Consider the following 18,487-nt stretch of genomic DNA (forward strand, 5'->3'; position numbering starts at 1 on the left):
ATCACAGAGGTCTAAGCTGATTTAAAGTGATCCCAGATATTCTTTTCTTACAAGTCACCTGGCCACCCACCAGGTTGTGTGCCATCTCCCTAAACCCAAAGACTTCTCTCTCTCTGCCTTTCCTTCTCCCCTACCTTTTGTGCAGGACAATTTAGCTTCGCCCCAGTCCAGGCCTATCTTAGCATATCAAATAACTCATTAATGGGCTCTTGAAAATTAGAAGGTCATTCATGCCTTGCTTTACTCTTCAGTAGAACAGAATAACAAAAGCACTGATGTTTCAGATCTCCTTTCTGCTTACCTAGTCTCCACAAAAAAAGAAAAGCTGGAAAGAGATTGATTTCCTCATGGTTCTGAAGACTGCTGTTTGCCTCAGAAGCAAGAAATAGGAATCATCATTTTAGGCTTAAGATAAAAAATTACTCTTGTTTTTAACTTTTTTTAAGTCTTTTAATTGAATTTGTTACGATATTGTTTCTGTTTTATGTTTTGGTTTTTTGGCCGTGAGGCATGTGGGATCTAGCTCCCCAGCTAGAGATCGAACCCGCACCCCCTGCATTGGAAGGCAAAGTCTTAACCACTGGACACCAGGGAAGTCCCTGTTGTTAACTTTTAAAATATAAAAGCTAGAATACATTCTCTCAACCATGGAGCTAGGAGTGAGACCAAGCCTTATCTTCTCATCATTAGTTCAGACTGACCGAATGGGTCCATGTATGGAGGTTGATCCAATAGACCGTCATTGGCATGAGCCTGAGCTCAGATTCTCAGTGGGAAGCCTTTCAAACCATCCCCAACCCCTCCAGATGGGTTGATGACCCTGCTCTCTGATCTTTAAACACTCAGTATTGTTACCGAACCAAACTTGGGTCTACTCGCCTGCACACAGGAAGGCCAATCTTACTGACACCAGGTTGTGGTGAAGGAAAGTGCAGTGTTTATTGCAGGGCGCCAAGCAAGGAGAACAGATGGCTTGTGATCTAAAACCCTGAACTCTGATGGGTTTCAGCAAAAGTTTTTTTTTTTTGCGGTACGTGGGCCTCTCACTGTGTGGCCTCTCCCGTTGCGGAGCACAGGCTCCGGACGCGCAGGCTCAGCGGCCATGGCTCACGGGCCCAGCCGCTCCGCGGCATGTGGGATCTTCCTGGACTGGGGCACGAACCCGTGTCCCCTGCATCGGCAGGCGGACTCTCAACCACTGCGCCACCAGGGAAGCCCCAGCAAAAGCTGAGGGAGGGGCATCCCACGGTATGCGATCAGCTTGTGCACAATTCTCTGATTGGTTGATGGTGAGGTAACGGGGTGGTATCACAGGGGTTAATGTTATCAAAACTTAGGTGCCAGTAGGTCTGGGGGCTACGAGCTCGTGATCATCAAGTAGCTAAATCTTCCCTTTGGTGGTGGTTTTAGCATCTGTAAAACAACTCAGGGAATGTGCGTCAGATACTATTATCTAGGTACTTCAGAGAGGCGCTACAGCAGAGGATATGGGGGTGAGGTCTCTCCCGGGAAGGCCCCATAGGGTCCTGCTCGGTTGCAGTATTTTGCTCTGTCACCGTATAGTGAATTAAATCAAAAACTAAAATAAGGTGGGATGGCTTCCCTATTGGACTTTGAGCCTCTGAGATCGAGGGGCTATGTCAATTCTATCTTAAATGGTGGTTTTCAACCGGGGTCATTTCCTATACCCAGGGGACATTTGGCAATGTCTGGAGACTTTTGGGGTTGTCACAACTGGGTTAGGGGTTGCTACCAGCGTTTATTGTGCAGAGGCCAAGATGTTGCTAAACATCCTACACTGCACAGAACACAACCCCCGCAATGAAGAGTTATCCGGTCCAAAAGGTCAACAGTGCCAAAGTTGAGAAACCTTGATCTTAAAGGTTATTCATTTAGCAAATATTTATTAAGTACTGTCTATGTATCATACCTTGTACTAAGGGTTGGAAAACTTGTGCCTGTTTCCTTACCGTAACTATTTTTGTGATAACAATCGTCAACCCTATTGAGCATTAAAGGGAGTAGGGTCCTATGTTAACTCTTCACGTATCTAATATTATCTTCTATAATCTTCACAGTAACTCTGTAACGCCATTATCTCAAATGATAGAGTAGAAGCTCAGAGAGGTTAAGTAACTTTCCCAAGGCAACACAGGGTCTGGCTCAGGTTTCCTGATTCCTAACTATCACACACAATTGCCTACCAGGTTAAAAGCAATTGGGAATCATAGTATATACCTCCTAGGGCTGTTATAAAGATTATTTATGTGGCCTCATTTTTTTGTGTTTAATGACTCCATGAATATAATAGGCTTTCAGGCTAGAGGCTTGAAAATGACTTTTGCTGTGGTGGGTGGTTTGACAGGTGCTAGACTGTCACTTGAGGTAAAGAGAGAAGGCAGGACGTCTAAAAAGTGGCCATGATTGTAGACAATATTGAATGCCAAATTATTCCCCAGGGATGATGAACCTTTGTTGCAGACCCTTTTTAGGAGAACAAGCACGTGTGTGAGCATATGTGTATGCGTGTGTGTGTGTGTGTGTGTGGTGTGTGTGTTGGGAAGGGGAGATTTAGTGGATGGCAGAAAACAGAGAGAGAATCGTGGTAAACAGTATTGAGGAGAGCCTGGACCAACTGAAAGAAGAAATATCTCCATTTCTTAGAATCTCAGTCCACCCCTTCTCAGTAACTGTTTCCCTTTCCTCTGCACCCTCTCATTTTACCAGGATCCTCTGAGAAGGAATAAGTCCGCAAAGATATTAGGGGTCATGTTCGTAAGAAGAAACAGGGAGGAAACAGGATGTCTGAAGAACCCATCAGCCCATGATGTGGGTCTGACCCCAAGAGAAGGACAGATGGAAGGATGGTCGAGTGGAAGCGCTCAGACTTCTGTGCAAGCTAAGGAAGTTTCCAGAAGGCCAGGGAAGAGGCCTCAAGCCAAAGCCAGCCAGCAGAGGCGTCTTGTGTTTCCTAGGAATGGGCCTGCTTAGTGTCACTGCTGCACCCACCGGTTAAAAGCAGCCCAAGGAAATGGCCTGGCATGAAGGCAGCAAGGGAATTCAGTGTACAGCAGCTGGGCCCTTGGTTGGTTCCCTTCCCCGGAGTTGAGCGTTTGTGAGATGTATTCTCATGACCACCACGCTAGGTACATTTTTTTTTTTTTTTTTTTTTTGCAGTACGTGGGTCTCTCACTGTTGTGGCCTCTCCTGCCGCGGAGCATAGGCTCCGGACGCGCAGGCTCAGTGGCCATGGCTCACGGGCCCAGCCGCTCTGCAGCACGTGGGATCCTCCCGGACCGGGACACGAACCTGCGTCCCCTGCACCGGCAGGCGGACCCCCAACCAATGCCGCCACCAGGGAAGCCCCATAGGTACTTTTAAATGTCTAATAAAACACCCACAAATCTGTCTTCGATTCAACTAGACATGCCTGTCCTCAAACACATGCCCTTTGGGCAAGCAGCGTGTCACCTGCCTGTCCTCGGAACTGAACTCGAGCATCTGCTTGTGGTGCTAGCTTAGAACCAGTGAGCTCACCTGCTTGCAGGACATGTGATACCTGCCCCTCTCCGTGGACAGGTGATCTCTCACTGCATCCCACCTCGCCCCAGAATGATCTATGATGCCGTTCTGCTTCCTATTAAAACCTGTATCTCTGCTTCGACTGTCTGGCCCTCCTGTTTCTTTCCGAAGCCACTAGGCCCAGGATAATAAGCTATAAACACCTCATCATGTGTAAACAATACCTCTCTGAGGTGAGCTCCAAGCAGAGAGGCAGTGCAATCGTCATTCCTCTCCTGCGGGTCCTGGTCACCCTCCCGAGGGCAGCTCGTAGGATGGGAGGGGCACGTCTGAGCCTCTGGATGCTGGCCAGCCAGCTGGGAGTCCTTTGGTGGGACCTGAAATAGTAATCAAGCAGAGTGGATGGAGGTGAGGGGCTTTCAGAATCCTACCTGAGTGCTCTGTAGGTGGCCGCAGGGCACTTGACTCAGATCCAGCAGAGGCACCTGGCTCCCGGCTGGCATGCAGCCAGTTGCAGGGGGTAAGATTGCTGTGAATGGTGGTGTCTGGACTCAGAGTACGCTTTATTGTTGTGTGTCTCTTTAAAACTAATTCCTCACTGAAAGATGTTTGAAACCTAAGCCTCCCCAACCTCCCTCTCCTTTTTATTGTCAGTTGCAGGCACTTGTCCCTGTTGAGAATCAGGAGAGTCCTGCTAAAAAGCAAATCCCTGCTGGATATTGAATCCCTGAGCAACGCCAGGCACAGTGGTTGACGTATGAAGCTTCTCCCAGGTCTGGAAATGACTGAGCCAAGAGCAAACCTGTTCCTCTCCCAGAGCATCCAAGGCTGTACGTAGTGCAGTAAATGAAGAAGGGGTGATTTCTCAAAAATGTTTGGAAGACACTGATGTAGTAACTGTTTTCTAAAAATGTATGTGGGGTAGTACAATGGTTCTCAAAGCCTGGTCCTCAGACCAACAGCAGCAGCATCACCAGGGAACTCATTAGAAATGCAAATTTTGGACAAATCCACACCTACTGAATCAGAAACTCTGGGGATGGGACCGAGTACTCTGTTTTATCAAGATCTCCAGGCGATTCTGATCATCACTAAAGTTTGAGAATCCCTGCTCTAGAGACAGAGATTGTGTTCTCACCGATAACTAGAACACAAGACAGTTTAACTATGTCATAATCATTTCATCACAGCATATCGGTTCAAATATTTATTGAGCTACTACTATGTTCTAGGCTCTGGGCTTGGCATGGGAAGGTATCATGGTAATTGAAGAGACATGGTCCTTGTGCTCACAAGCTCGTCTTCTAGCCAAGAGAACTGATATTAGTCAAACACAGAGATAAGTATACAGGCATCAGTTATTCGAGGTGCTGTGAATGAAATCGACAGACCTGATCCAGTATGGGAGATTAAGAAAAGCTTCAGCGAAGAATCTCTGCTTATTGAGATATGAAGGGAATACAGACATTATGTTGGTAAACTTCGGAATGCAGATGGCTTTTCGGGCAAAGGAAACAGCACGTGTCAAGGCCTCTGGATGAAGGTGGCTCATTGAAGGAACTGACGGAAGATCAGGGTGGCCGACATGCAGGGATCAAAGGGCAGAGAATGATGAGACAGGACGCATAAAAGAGGCTTGGAGGGATCTTAAAAATTTGGTCCTTATTACAAGATCCACGGCCTCCACTGAAAAGCTTGAAGACAGGGATGCGGCCACACGAGGAAATCAGCACTGGGAGAAATCCCAGTCTGGTTGACGTGTGGAGGATGGACTGGGAAGGAACAAGGGTCGGGGGTACAGTTAGGACGGCAGTGCTGTTGTGGAGGCCAGAGGTGAGGTCGGGAGGCCAGGGTGGTGAAGGTGGAGATGTAGAGACATGGCAGGAAGTGAGAGGCATTGGCAAGAGCTGATCCTGGGGGCAGGGAGACAGAGTGCTGTTTCTGGCTTTGCAGCTAGAGGGATGGGCATACCATTCAGTGAGGTGACGTCTCTGAAGAGCATTTAGTTTGAGACGAGGTGAGGTGAGAGGTGAGACACAAAGAAGGAAGCTTTTCAAATGCTGAGTTTGGCCTGTCCTTGAGACTGACAGGTGTGTGCCTGGAGTAGGATCTCAGAGAAGAGATCCAGGCTGCAGATATCAAAACGTGAAGTGACATGAAGTGACTCACATGTGTGTGTCTCAGGGTGGAAGCCACAGAGTCTAGAATGAGAAGACAGTAGGTCTCAGGACCCATCCTGGCGGGACTCTGACATGTGTGACTCACGTGTAGCAAGGGCTCCGTCAAGGTTTGTATAATAACATGAAGCAGAAAGCGGGGGGGAATGAGAGTAGGGCAGATTGCACTGGGATAAAACTGTTCAGTCATCTGAGCAAGTTACTTATTCCTTTCATGCCTTAGTTCCTCCATCTGTAAAACAGGGAGAAAGCAGTCCAAATCTCACATGTGTATCGTGAGAATTATGTGATGTAATGTTTCGTACATAGCAAATGAGTAACAAACCTTAGTGATCGTTGCCCTGAGCATGGCACAGAAAAGACTTTTAATATTATCTTTGGAACTATTACAGGAGTAAATCAATCCCCTTTCTCAAAGGACTATTTTGCTGAGATCCACTTTGCAGTAATAGAGCCGGGGGTGGGGGAAAAAGTGTTTGAGTTTTGCATTCCATCCAGTAACCTTAAGCATTTATTTTGAGCCTCTATCCTCTTTGAAGAAATTGGAAAAAAAACAAACAAAAAAACTGAGGCTTGATTTCAACCTAGCAAGATTTTGTTTTTTAAGACAGATTAGATTATCTTTGTCATGAGCCTATTCTCTAAGGAAGTATTACTCTGTAATATGTATAAGAAGGGATTATGCCAGTTGCTGTGTACAAGCTCATCACTTAAAAAAAATCTGTAGAGAGAAAGAAACTGAGGCACAGGGAAGTCAAAGAACTCCCCTAGGCCACTCGACTAGTGAATGATGAGGCTGGGAATGAGAAAAAGGCTTATCAGGCTCCAGACTGAGCTCTCTTGACATGAACCAGGAGGCAATTTTGTAGGTCTCTCTCTCTCCCTCCAGTCAACAAATAATAACTCTTCCTCCTCGTTGAAAAAAAAGTCAAGGACGATCATACAGTTACACAGATAGGCATCGATAGATATGAAACTTTTGTGAATTTGAAGGAAAATAAAGTGTTAGGTATCAACCATCGTTGTCGTTAAGGACTTAAGAAAAAGAAAAACTAGAATGATAGAAGTTTTGGAAACTGAGTCCAATTGTTCTCTGCCAACCTCATAATTTTTCTTACTTTTTTCTCCCCAAATCTGTGTATCACCTGAGCTATTTACTTATTTTTATGTAAGTTGATTCACTTTACAATGATTTTATGTACCTTGATTCACATTACCATGCTTCACTTTAAAGTGATTTTATCCAGTGTGAATATCTTACTAGTTTAAAGCACAAATCTATAAAATTTAAAAAAAAAATCCTGTGTCCCCAAGAACCTTCTGGAGTGCCAGTGATGGAATGCATTTCCCACAATGCACTCCGGTAGAATGATGGGGAATGCGGGGAAGAAGACAAAAGAAAGCAAACAATGGCTTTGAGACATGGTGGCTCCAGACCTCTCATCTCTGACATCTTTTTTCAACTTCCCCAAGGAATCCCCGTAGGGCATGACTTGGTTGCCTGGGAAACTCTGGTCTGTATAACCTGACCACATGGCATCCTGTGACATATGAAAGGGCCGCCAGCTACACCAAGGACCTGTCACAGACATGTCACCTTGAGTCTGAAAATTTCATGTATCACGAGCACTGAATTTAAAATTCAAAAAGTTATCCATCAGGAAGAGAAGGTATCACAAAATAAAACCCAAAATGTTCTCAATTCAACAGTGGACTTAGGAACATACAACACTGTGGTCTCATGTATACAGGCAAAAAAATGCAGCAAAGCACAAATGTTTAGTTCCAAAAAAGGAAACTTCTAGTCCGTTTTGCTCCAGTATCTTCTCTGCGGTCCAATTAATCAAATCAGAATGGATCCGAAACTGGTAGCCACTTGCCAAGCCGGCAAAAAAAAAAGAGTCTGATTCTGATTATTAAGTAAACAACTCTTAAAAAAGGAAGCATTATGGAAAAAGACAGACATTTTCTTCCCCTGAATTGCAGTGTTGTGAACCCGTCCCACAAGTTGGTGGTAGGAAAAGACTAAACTAACTAGAAATTGAGGGTCTATCAAATCATATTTTATTCTAAACATAAGATATCAAAATGTCTAAATCGCCTCTTAAAAATTTAAGTGTTATTCTTTGTCTTACATTTTAAAGAAAATAATTATGACACATTCTTGGATGATAAAGGTTTTGGTTATATATTTCTCTGCAGAGTTCTATAAATTAGTAGTCTCTTCAATGTAAAATCTTCAAAGCAAACACTAATGAATTCAATTTTGCTTGCATAATCTTTTTTTTTTTTTTTTTTTTTTTTTTGTGGTACGCGGGCCTCTCACTGCTGTGGCCTCTCCCGTTGTAGAGCACAGGCTCCAGACGCGCAGGCTCAGCGGCCATGGCTCACGGGCCCAGCCGCTCCGCGGCATGTGGGATCTTCCCGGACCGGGGCACGAACCCGTGTCCCCTGCATCGGCAGGCGGACTCTCAACCACTGTGCCACCAGGGAAGCCCTGCATAATCTTTTTGATGATTCTTTATGCCATAAGCCAGAAGGCTGGTTTAAACAACCTTAAGGCAGCCTCTGTTGGGACAAGAATCAGCAGATTTAGAGCAGAGTTCCAACCCTAATGGCTACTTACTGTCTGTGGGAGAATAGCCCGCTCTGATCCTTATGGTCATGTGTAAAGCGGCGACACTTCACGATTGTTGAGCGTATAAATGAAATAGGAAAGTGGGAACTCTGTGGTTGAAAAGGAAAAAAATAAATCTGGAAGGACAACACATCAAGTTCTCAACCAAGCTGTCCTTTCGGGGATGTGCGCACGTGTGGAGGTGGGCACTGGGGATTGGGGGTCCGGGGTCAGTACGTGGCAGGGTGGACTCCCATTTTGTATTTTACATACTTCCAAACTAGGTGAATGAGTTAAAATGAACATGCTTCACATATAAATGTCAATGATCAAAAAGACATTCAAGAACAAAAAACAGCAAGAAGATAAAAGGTGCCCATGGAAGGGGTTCTTGGTCCTTGACTCATGTCCTGAAACCCAGTGGAATTCAATGTCTGGATCCCTCCCCAGAACTGATGATACTCTGCCAGGGGCTGGCTTGATTCTAAGATGAACTGTGCAGTGGAGTAATAGGAAAGGCAGCCCCTCGGATACTCTGGGCCATCTGACCCTCAAACTGCCTCATTGAGCAGCTTCATATCCCTGCTGAAGAATTAAACAATAGAAAAGAAAAACAAAATGTAAGTCACTCTGTTTATCACAACTACAGTCGCAATGCTGTTACTAGCAATCATTAACACTGAGATTTTGCTATGATCTGGGAAGGGTGCTTAGCATTTTTTTTAAATGAATGTCTTATTTGATGTTTGCACAACCGTTTGAAGAAGGCAGTATTATCGTCCCCATTTGCATGTGGAGAAAATGACACTGAAAAGGTTAGGTAACCTGATCTATGTACGGTCACAGGGCCAGTGAGTTGTAGGGCTGGAAACGAAATGCCAGCAATCTGGAATGTTACATGGGATTAAACAGCAGGAGCTCAAAAGTACTAAAGCAGAGAAGTTGGCAAATTGGTCCTTTCTGAATATAGTTGAATTTCTTGTGGGCTTGGCTAATTGACGCAGAATTTTTTGTGCTGGAAAGGATGGTGCAGGTCTCTGAGCTCAGAAAGAGAGGAATCTTTTCCACATATCCATGATAGATGACCTTCTATTCTTTGCTTCAACTGTTCCAGTAAAAGGAAATTCAAGATTTATGTGGACAGATCTTTGCGTGGTGGGATAATTCTCAGTAACACTTCTTCCTTAAATTAAGCAGAAATTAGTTGCTCCACGAAATTGTACCAAACGCCTTAGTTCTTGTGTCTGGAAACCCACATCATTCAGTCTGTTTCCTCTTCCATATGCTAAGGCTTAAAAATATATGTAGACAATGCTTGTGTCCTCAATGAATTTGGATGGCTTCTCTGGAGGAGAAAGCAGTTTAAGTTTAGGCAACTTATGGACCTAGATTCGAATCTCGATTTGGCCCTTTGCTACACTTTAATCTGTAAACAATTTCCTTAAATTAAGCCTCAGTCCCCTCATCTATAAATTGATGAACACAGCCCATGTCACAGGGCTCTGGGGAAATAAAATATGAAGGTTCCAGCATAGCACAGTGCCAGGCACAGAATAACAATCTAGTACCGTTTGGCTTTCTGTTCCCTTTCACTCTTTTGTCGACCTTCCTCTGATTCCTATTTTTTTTAGTGAACCCCCTGAAATGCGAGGCTCTCATCTACGCACAGTACTCCAGGGGTAGTCTGATGCAAAGGAAGGTAGAACCATCAGACTTCATGACATAAACACACTGATTTTTGAAATTTCAATGTCTTCATGATTTCAAAGATCCCTATTGGATTTGGAAATGCATGGGGGAAAAAAAAAATCACACCTCTTTTTCCTGCTTTCTCACCAAGTCTCATGTCTCCCATGGTAAACTTATTGATTTTGCTATTAGCCCCCAAAGCAAGATTTCCTTTTCTCCCTATTTGCATTCCATTTTCGGACACTGTTCCCGCCTGTTGATTTCATTGTGCCTTGGTTCTGTCATCTGTGCTATTAGCAACCCCTCCCCACTTTGTGGCAGCTGAAAATGTGATAAGCATAGTTTCAACCCAAGTAACTGGTAAAAAAAATGACAAACAGGACAGAGTCAGGGAGTGATCCCCACGTCACGCTGCTGCAGACCTCCCACCAAGTTGACAAGAAGTTATCAATCAACCTCCTCAATCATCTATGATTGTGTTCAGGGGTCCCATCATCTAGTTCCCATGTCATAATCCTGCACACACAACCATCAGGGCAACTTGATCAAATCCTTCTCTGACACCAGTTCGCCTTTGTCCCCTGACTCACCAGCCTCGTAGGAAAACTACTCATACGTATGTAGAGTTATTTTGGCACAAAAACAAACTGCCTTTTAATATCAACACACATTTGTAAATGCTCATCAATTTAATAAAAGGCACTAGGCTCTTTAGAGAAGATTATTTCTCTTTCAAAAGATTAAGTCATTTATTCGGTTTCTAGAAGTGACTTCAATAGTCCCCCTCTTAGAGCACTGGGTGTTTCTAACCTAATGGCATCTTTCCTAGTCTCTAAGAAAATTCAAAGGTTATGGAAAATTATGCTAATGAACTTTCAGATCTCAGCATTGTTTTCACAAGCCCTGAAGGAAGATACCTGCTTTGCAGCATGCGATCACTATCTTCTTTCCTATCTAGGGAAGTTGCCACTTTTTTTTTTCCTGTCTAGGAAAGATTCTACAAAAATGTATGTGATCTTTTCTTTGCTGTGAGAAGACAGATCCCTGAAGTTTCATTTCACACCAGCATAGTTTAGCTATTGGAAATCACCGACATACCTTTACAGTTGCAGTTTTAAACTAGTCTCAAAACATATCCTAGTTTGTGCTGTTTCATATTCTAGTGGTACAAGCAAGCAAAGTTTGATACGTCAGTTGCCTGAATTATGATGCTGATGTTAAAATACTGAAAGTCGAACAACTATAAATTTGTAAATTTAATTTTTATATAGATATGAAAAAAAATCTTGTCTCTATTAGTAAAGAATTGCCTTTTATCTATTTGAATTATTTCCTTGATACGAATTCCCCTGACACAGAGGATTGGGTCTAAGCAAATGAGTATCCTCACTCCTTTTAATGTATATTACTGTTTATGTTTAAAATAATTTATAGTGTTACCACTCACACACAGATGTGTTGGTTAAAACTACACCTGCGTTATATATACTGTTCATTTTTTGAATGCTCTGTTCTAATAACTCTTTTGTCTTTGTCGCATCAAGTCTTACATTTGTGGCTTGTAGATGGTTAGACAGTAGACATTTGTTATATCAATTTCCCCAGCTGGTAAATTAAAAACAAACTTGTTCTACTTAGTTTTGTTCCTCTCCTTTTGAAACAGGGCAATTAGATTTTCTGATGTGGCAACCTTACATCATTTTTTTCTATAGTATCCACCTAGTACATGTATCAGAGAGTTGCCTTATGACAGCTATGCAGAAACCTACAACAGCAGCTCTCAATTTGTAAAGGCAAACAGTGAACCAGCTTTCAAAACTCACTGAATTTGTCTGCCGTTTAAAAAAACCCAAAATTTATGGAGAAAGCATTTGTTCCAAGCATGGTAGGTGCGGTGGTACAGGCAAAGATGAATAAGACACGGCCCTTATATTCAGAGACATGTAATTGAGGAGGAGTAATAAAGGGAAAAAAAAACCCACAGAAAAAGGAGGCAGAATATGGAAAATGCCCTGAGTGTACAAAATGCTATGTGCAAAGGTTGGAGAAATGAATCTGGGATTAAAACACTCTGCCTGGGGCAAGAAGCGGGGTGGTGGAGTTCATGGCGATTAAGACTCAGCAAAACCCCAAAGAGACATTGTCTCTGCTGCTCAAGTTAGAGAACAGCGCAAATAAGACTGATTCCTAGGCAATCAGAAATAAACTCTCTCCCTAGAGAAGGGTCTTCTCTTACTCTTTGTATTTGATTTTGTTTCACTTTTTGATTTTACATTGGAGTGTAGTTGAGTTACAATGTTGTGTTAGTTTCAGGTGTACAGCAAAGTGATTCACAGTTACACATATACACGTATCTATTTCTTTTGAGATTCTTTTCCCATATAGGTCATTACAGTATACTGAGTAGAGTTCCCTGTGCTATATATAGTAGGTCCTTGTTGTTTATCTATTTTATAGACAGTAGTGTGCTGAGATTGTGCTGGGAAATGCAACGATCCGGGAGTTGCGCTCTGAGAAAAGACAGTGTGTTAGGGCAGATTTTCTTTGGGCGGTGCTTTCTCAAGGAGGAGAGTTTGGTCTGGGATCCAGAAGGACTCTGACAGCTGGGCTGGGTTCCTCGCAATCCTGCAAGAGTGCAGTGCGACTTGTACACTGAGCTCCCACTGTGTTTTGCCATCAGGCACTGGGCACTATAAGACTCGATTTGTCATTTCGATATTCATCAGGCGAGTTCACCAAAGACCATGCGTTTGTATCTTCTTGTTTCTCCTTGGCCACCCAGAAATCCTAATGTGGCCAGCCCTCGGCCAGCCTGGAATGCATGCGTTGCTTTCCTTTCCAGGATAGCTGATCAGGGTGCCTGCCACCTTCCCCAGCAAGGAATGTTGTTTATTGATTTTAAGTAATTCTGGGAACCTACATTCCAGGGCAGCTTGTCAAAATACTGGTCAAGTTAATATGTCATTTGATTACCCTCTCACGGCTGCCAAAGATTCTTTAAATTTGATACATAAATAAATAGAAATCACATCCCTTTTTACCCTTTACCTTTTCTCCCACTAGCGATAAACTACTGAGTCGTTCAGACTTGACTGATTAATCTTGAATTGCACAATACAATTTGTTTCAAAAGGAACTTGGGAGACGTGGGCGCAAATCTTGCCTCTGCTACTATGGGCAAGTGGTCTGGATTTAAGAGTGTGGTTCTCAAGGCAGTTAAGATTGAATTTTCTCCTAGGTCTTTCAATAACAGGTCCTTTCTAATCATTCAGGTGCTGGGTGAAATAGCAACTCCTCAGAGAGGGCTTCCCTGATCATCCAGTTTAAGACCCTCTCTCTCCCCCAGTCACTCTCTATCCTATTATATTCTGGCATTTAATTTAATTTTTTTTTAATATTTATTTTATTTTTAATCGCAGGACTTGTTACAAGTCCCGTGATAAAAATGTTTATTAAAATGTTTATAAAAATGTCAAATGTTATTTATTTATTTTCTGTCTCCTTTAACAAGAAAGTGAGCTTCATGTGGGCAGGAGTCTTTCTGTCTTATCTATCTTGTTCTTGGCACATTCTCTGCCGTGGGCTATGCAGTCAATAAGTATTTGTTGAAAGCAAAATTCAACAAATGGGATTTGACAATGGATTCTTAGATATGACTCTCTTATGGGATGGATTGGTGGTACCTCAAAATGTGACCCTATTTGGAGATAGAATCCGTAAAGTGGTAATGGAGGCTAAATGAGGTTGTATAGGTGGGCCCTTATTCAATAGGACTGGTGTCTTTATAAGAAGAGGAAATTTGGACACACGAAGATACCAGGGATGTGTGTGTGCAGAGAAAAAAACAGGTAAAGAGGCAGCAAGAGGGCATCCATCTGCAAGCCAAAGAGAGAGATCTCAAAGGAAACCAAAGGTGTTTCTGTTATGGCAAAACAAAAAGCCAGAGGTGCTTTGTTACCGTAGTCCTAGCAAACTAATACAGACTCTAAAAGGATGTGCAACACGACCAACAAATAGATAAATAGGATGTCATCAAAATTAAGAACTTTCATGCACCAAAGGACATTCTTAAGAAAGTGAGAAGACAGTTTGCAAAATGTGGGGGAAATGTGCAGATTGTGTATCTGATAAAGATTTAATATCCAAATATATATTAAATATATATTATATATTAAAATATATATATATATAAAGAACTCCTAGCACTCAACAACAAAAAGACTAACAGCCCAATTAAACAATGGGCAAAATACTTGAATAGCGATTTCTCAAAAGAAGATATACAGATGGCCAGTAAGCACATGGAAAGACGCCCAACATCGTCATCAGGGAAACACACATCAAAAACAAAGATATCGCTTCATGTCTGCTACAGTGGCTACAATCAAAAAATGGAAAATAATAAGTGTCAGTGAAGGTGCAGGGAAATTGGAACCTGCGTACATCGCTGATGGGACTGTAAAATACTGAGGTTGCTGTGGAAAATGGTGGTGGTTTCCCAAAAAGCTAAATACAGAATTAAGATCCAGCAATTCCAAAAAGAATCGAAAAGACAATCCAAAAGAATCGAAAACAGACTCGAACAGATACTTGTATGCCAGCGCTCATTGCAGCATTATTCACAATAGCCAAAAGGTGAAAACAACCCGTGTCTGTCAACAGATTAATGGATAAACAAAAGTGGCAGATCCACAGAATGGAATATTGTGCAGCCGTCAAAAGGCATGAAGTTCTGCCATGTGCTACGATGTGGATAAACCTTGAAAACGTTACGCTAAGTGAAATAAGCCAGACACAAAAGGACAGATATTGTACGATTCCACTTACAGGAAATATCTAGAATAGACAAATCCACAGAGAAAGAAAATAGATTCAGAGGTTTCTAGGGGATAGGGGAAGAAAAAACGAGTTATTGCATAATTATAACAGAGTTTCTGTTTGGGGTGATGGAAAAGTTTTAGAAATAGTGGTCACGGTAGCACAACATTGTGAATGTAATTAACGCCACTGTACACTTAATGGTTAAAAGGGCAAATTTTGTTACAATATTTTACCACTAAAAGGAAACAAGTGAATAAATGATTTATGGCAACTCCCTTAATCTTCTTCCAGATTAGACGTCTATTATCAAATGGTTGACATAACTGATGCTATATTTAAGAAGCTTTTTTTCCTACTCGCATTTTATTTCTGAATGAGTTTGGCAGTAAAAACTGATACAATTTTTGTTAAGTTGGGAACTTCTGAGCCTGCATATATTCTTCCTTGGAAGCAAGCTTAAAAATCATGTCTTCTTTCTAGTTGCAGACAAGCTTAGGCTCCCTGTGAAAGACTCCCATCACAGCTTGTATTTTTTCCCTAATGCTCATTCACACCTGTATCCCTGGTACAGTGTGCGGCACACAGTAGGTGCTCAATAAAAACTTATTAAATGGCAGAAATAGTAAATGTAGCCAGAATCTCCTAACTCTTCTAGGGCATCATGACAAATTATAGCAATTGAACTTCATATGTAACATCAAACTCCCTCATTAGATCGTCAAATTAGAGTAAGCTTTCTTTTTCTGTCTTCAGTAGGTATTCTCTAGCAAAGATATAGTTGTGTTTTGTTTTTTTAGTTGTTGTTGTTTTGTTTTGTTTTTTAGCTCTAAATCTTCTTCAAAATGGCATGTATTTCTCTGAGTCACTATGGGTAGAAAAATGTCCCATATAATTTATTCAAAGTTCCATTAAGGAACCCTAGTAAACTCTTTCCTCAAAATAGATCGTGTGTGTGTGTGTGTGTGTGTGTGTGTGTGTGTAAGAAGGATATAAGTGTCTTTGAAACATAACATTTCTGTACTGAAAATGCTCCAGTTGGAGCTTCCACAGAACCAAAGCACCCGTGGCAGAGGATGAAGGGCTTCCGGAGGCACGGGAAAGGCAGATTCAATCACAGAGGCAAATAGGGGCTGAAGATTTCAGGAAACACAACGGAGCAAACCTGACTCTGAGGACTGGCCTCCCGCCTCATAACTTACTCTGTCACTGTAGGCATCTTGACTTCTTTGAGCTTCAGTCTTTAATGTAAAAGTGGAATCACCAGATCTACATAATGTGATCATGATAAGGTTTAAATGAGATGATGAGTTGAACAGCTCCCGAGTTCAGGTGGTTCACTGAGTGACCCTTCCCACCACCACTACGACATCCTCCCTGATAGAGAAAATGCAAAACCTGAGTGACACCCAGAGGACTACAGACCCCCGTAACCAGGACCCTTATGCCTCATCATGGAACCTCAGCTCTTTGATCTGCTAGACAGCCCCTGGTCTGGAAGCAGCCACGGTCCTGAAGACCCAGATCCCTGTGTCCCTGTTCACTTGCAGTTCATTTCTCATCAGCAGCATCTCCTGCCATATTCACACAGTTAACAGTATCCTTCTTCTCAAGTGCTCATCAACACACTCTGATATTAAAATGTACTGTTTAGAAAGAAAAACAGGGATTTTTCTATTAAAACTCTTTGCCTTTAAGTTTTAGTGCTGTGTGTCATATTTCGACCTATGTGGACTTTCTCATGGATGTTTTGTGTGATTAGAAAGAGCCTGATTTCAGTAGGTATGTAAGAATATAAACTCCACCAGTTCTCAAGAAGCTTGATGACTTTCCAAAACGGTTTAGAGGGATGGCTTTTCCAAATCTTGGTCCTAGTTACTGAGGCTTCTGTTCTGTTGCTCTCCAGGAAGAATTGGACAGGACAGGTATTGTTTGAGAATAATTAATTTTTATGGAAGACCTGTATAAGATTTGCACCAAAGCAAACAGTGATAAAAGTACAGTACCCTGCCCTTTGCAAGGAAATCCCTCTCATGGCCAGGACTGATTTCACCCTACCAAGGATTAAACTGTTTAATTGGACTTCTGGTTAGGCCTGGGAGAGCCTGCATTCCCCATTCCCGAGGGCAGAAAATGCTAACCAGACACCACTGATAGTTCAGGAGATGATTTTCAGAAGTGCACGAACAAAACAACAGTGAAATCTCAAGAACTGAACAGAACTGAAATGGGACTCGCTGGTTACATCAGGGGGAAATATTTTGGCCTGGAACTAGTAGATTTTTAATACCTCTCATTAAGAAGAGAGATTAGCAAGCATTAAAGAAAGAACAAGCCTGGGGCTAGAACCTTTGGCTGGCAACAGTGTCTCATTAGAGGGGGATTGAAAAAAAAATACAATGAAAATAATACAATGTTTAACAATTCTTATTATGGCAAATGGTACAAGGATTACTTTTTAAGTACTTTTGTTGTGGAAAAAGAGTGAATTGGTTTAAAGACAAATATTAAGGAAACATTAGTACCCAGGGTCCTTTGAATATGTCCTGAGGGATTCTGATGTTTCCCTCTCATCTACTTTCTGTCCCTTTACTTCCAACCCGAGGGTAGAGAACAAACATGGGGAATTTTGACTCTCCTGAAAATTCTACACGCAAAAGAACAGTGGTCTCTTGGACGGTCCTTTCACTCTTAGAATCATGGCTTGTTTTAATTAGAGAATCTCAAAAGTTCCTTCAGGCTGTTCCCACTCACTTTTAGATGCGATTCCTGGGGCTCAGAGAGGTCATCGAGTTTGCCCAAATTTACAGGGACAGTAAGCAGCAGAGCCAGTACGAGGGCTCAAGGCTCCCTGTTCACCATCTGCTGAGTAAAGCTACCCAAGCAGGTTTGGGGCAATATGCCACTCTGCTCAGTTCCAAATCCACTTTCTTCCTGTGAACTCTAGCCTGTAGGTACTGGCCAACTGGGGGAAGAGAAGCCTCAGCTTGCCAGCTCTGAGGCAGAGACCATCTGGTGCTTGAGAAAGACACGTGTGATGATGAACTCGGGAATGAGGTGACAGCAAAGCCACAGGAGACCCTGCAGTTCCGTTCTTCCAAAGAGCTTGATGATGCTGTCTTCCTCCCCAGGACATGGGAGTCTACTCTGTGTTTATCGTTCCCATAGCCCAGACCCAGGGTGGGCCTTCTGTGACTGCTTCCCAGCCCCACCCTGTCTAAACATGCAGCCCCTACCGAGTTCTCCTCGGTTGTCCCAGCAGGACTTGTCTAAACCCTACTGCTGATAAAGCCAAAAGCCATTGCAGTGAATGCCAGAGGCGTCTGTGTCATTTTCTTTAGATCTGGCCCCACCGATGGTTAAAAGCTGACTTACTTTTTAACAACAACAGCAACAACCATTTCAAATGAAAAATGGCCATAAGGAAAATTATTTCCTGGTCTCACTTGTCCAAACAGGCATTGGTCCACTTCGAGGGACACGTATATGATTGACTCATGGATGTTGTGTATATATTCAGATACAGAACATTGCAAAGATGGTGCTAGCCTCAGTGCTCTCCCTTTGGGCTTTTCTTTTCTTATATGGTGATCAGGACAACTGAGTGTTTTGTAAAATAAGTGCTTTGGTGTCACTGCAGGAAAAGCACGTCGATCTGTTTCCG

The sequence above is a fragment of the Delphinus delphis genome, chromosome 20 (genome assembly GCF_949987515.2).
Source record: "Delphinus delphis chromosome 20, mDelDel1.2, whole genome shotgun sequence".
NCBI classification, from domain to species: Eukaryota; Metazoa; Chordata; class Mammalia; order Artiodactyla; family Delphinidae; genus Delphinus; species Delphinus delphis.